At 40.5% G+C, this 2,860-nt stretch overlaps 1 non-coding gene across 1 annotated transcript; it reads right to left on the bottom strand.

Annotated features, from left to right (window-relative positions):
- Positions 1–1,967: 1,967 nt before the first annotated feature.
- LOC148577642 (small nucleolar RNA R71) lies at positions 1,968–2,071 on the bottom strand. The gene has a single exon (XR_015904311.1). It is a non-coding gene; the product is annotated as a small nucleolar RNA R71 (small nucleolar RNA).
- Positions 2,072–2,860: the final 789 nt, after the last annotated feature.

Genomic DNA, 2,860 nt, shown 5'->3' with positions numbered 1-2,860 from the left:
CTAAGTTGGCTCAATAAATGTTACAGGATTTGGATCAACAACCTCATCAGGATTATGGATCATAAACCCAAGGCAAAAGGAAAGCAAGGAGAGGCCTCAAAGCCCAAGAAGCACAACTGAAGCTCAATATAGAAAGTGTATAAATAGGTTAGAAGTTAAGTTAGAATGGGGACTTTCACTTTTAGCTAGTTTTCCTTTTCTTTGTAATTGAATTCAGAGCTATGACTCACTAAACCCCCTTTCATTGGGTTAGGGAGCTCTATTGTAATTCAATGAATCAATAATAGTTTATCATCTTCTTCAATCTTTTCTCTTGAATTTTGTTAGAAAGCTTCTCGATCTAATTCCATTGAGTAGTTGTCTTGGGAAAGAAACTACTCATACTTGGAATCCTTCGGAGCCTTGGGAAAGGAATGGAGGATTCATGCTAGAGAAGCTTTCTCACAGTGGATTGGATTGGGGTTTGGATGGATATTGTGACATGTAATCCTACCAAATTGTGGTTCATGAAATTGTGTGGTATAATCAGTGATCAAGCATCATCTCTTCTTATGAACATTTAAACCAAGGGATTGGGAATTTGTTTGTTTTTAGAGAGCATTGGTGAGCCAAGGAATTGGGATCCAATCATATAAGATTGCCAAGCAAAATTCAATGAATGCATTGGTTGAGGAAGAGATATACATGTTTTGATTCGGAGATTTCAATATCTCCTAAACCCAATGAATTTCCCATTTCTGATTTCCACTTTCTCTTTACATTCTGCAATTCAATTCTTGCAATCACCCCCATTCCCTTTTAATTTCAGCAATTTACATTCTGCTCTTTAATTCATGCAATTTAAGATTCAGCCATTTAATTTTCTTGTCATTTACTTTTCCCGCCAATTTTACATTCCGCAATTCTCACCTCAAATCTTGATTCCGCTCAACTAGAACACACTTCTAATCCGAATTGCTCAATCAACCAATCCTTGTGGGATTCGACCTCACTCTATTGTGAGTTTTTACTTGACAACGATAACCGGTGCACTTGCCGGAAGGAATTTTGCCGATCGTGCAATTTCCTAAATCGTAGCATAACTAGTTTATGTGCATCAAGTTTATGGCGCCGTTGCCGGGGATTGGTTTTCGATTGACAATTCTCAAATTGGAAGCTAACTAGATTGAGCAATTTTCTCTTGCTTTGTTAATTCTGTTCTAGATACTTGTTGAATTTTAATTTCTGCACTTGGTTACATGCTTTCCTTCTTTATGCCTTTAAATTCATGCAACTAACTCACTGACTCACTAACTGTTTGAATTAATTCCTCAATTGAGCTAACCATACTCTTCCATTAACCAAGAGTATTTCACTTGTTTGTGTTTGAGCTGTGTTCTTGTATGACAGGTAGGAGAGGAGAGACATCAACTCCTCCATATACCGAACCAGAGAGGACCCTTCATAGACTTAGAAGGGAAGCAAGAGGGAAGAGAGTAGTGGGAGAAGAGGAATCTGAAGGAGAATCTGAGGACAATTTTGAGGAAGCTTTAGATCTCAACATGGATAGAGAAGTTCACAACCATGAGAGAGCTGATGGAAACGATGCCATCCCTGAGAGGAGGGTTCTTAGTTCATACATAAACCCAACCTCTGGGAATTGTGGTAGTAGCATCCAGAAACCACCCATTCAGGCCAACAATTTTGAGCTCAAGCCACAGCTAATATCACTTGTGGAAAATCATTGTTCCTTTGGAGGAAGTGCTAATGAAGACCCAAACCAACATCTCACAAAATTCCTGAGAATTTGTGACACTGTGAAGTCCAATGGAGTCCAGGAAGATGCCTATAAACTGCTTTTGTTCCCATTTTCACTTAGGGACAAAGCAGCTAAGTGGCTGGAATCATTCCCAAGGGGGAGTCTAACAACATGGGATGAGGTGGAAAGCAAGTTTCTGGCACGTTTCTACCCTCCACAAAAGGTCAATAGGCTTCGATCTGAGGTTCAGACTTTTAGACAACAAGATGGTGAAACTCTCTACGAGGCATGGGAGAGATTCAAGGACTTGACAAGGAAATGCCCACCAAACATGTTCCATGATTGGGTGCAACTGCACATCTTCTATGATGGGCTCTCTTATGAATCAAGGAAGGCTGTAGACCATTCATCAGGAGGTTCATTGAACAGGAAAAAGACTGTGGAAGAAGCCATTGAAGTGATCGAGACAGTGGCTGAGAATGAGTACTACTATGCATCAGAAAGGCACAACACTAAGGGAGTCATGGAGCTGAACCAGGTTGATACAATTCTAGCCCAAAACAAGGTGTTTGCCAAGCAACTAGCAGAGCTTACCAGGCAATTAGAAACAAAGCAAGTGGCTGCAATACACACACAAGATCAAGAGGAAGTAGGCATTGAAGGAGGTGATTGGGATGAGGCTAACTATGTGGGAAACCAACAAAGGCAATCATATGATCCACATTCCAACACTTACAACCCAGGCTGGAGAAACCACCCAAACTTTGGGTGGGGAAACCAACAAACCCAACCACAAAACCACAAACCTTACAACCACAACCAACATAACAATTCCACATACCAAAACTCCAACCAAAGATCATACCAAGCCACACAAAGCACCTACCCCCAATCATCATATCATGGCCAAAATAATCAACATACCCAACCTAATCCGAACCAACAATTTCAAGATCAATTAAACCGGATAGAAGGAATTATGGCAACCATGAGTCAAGACATCATTGAACTGAAGAGCTTCAGGGATGATGTGAGAACTACCTTAAGAAACCATGGTGAAAAACTCAAAAGGATGGAATCTCAAGTAGGAGAGCTATCTCAACAGGCACCCAAATCAACTGC

Source organism: Arachis ipaensis, chromosome B1, assembly GCF_059453495.1.
Source record: "Arachis ipaensis isolate K30076 ecotype BB chromosome B1, ASM5945349v1, whole genome shotgun sequence".
Lineage (NCBI taxonomy): Eukaryota > Viridiplantae > Streptophyta > Magnoliopsida > Fabales > Fabaceae > Arachis > Arachis ipaensis.
This window is presented reverse-complemented; position numbering and strand designations above follow the sequence as displayed.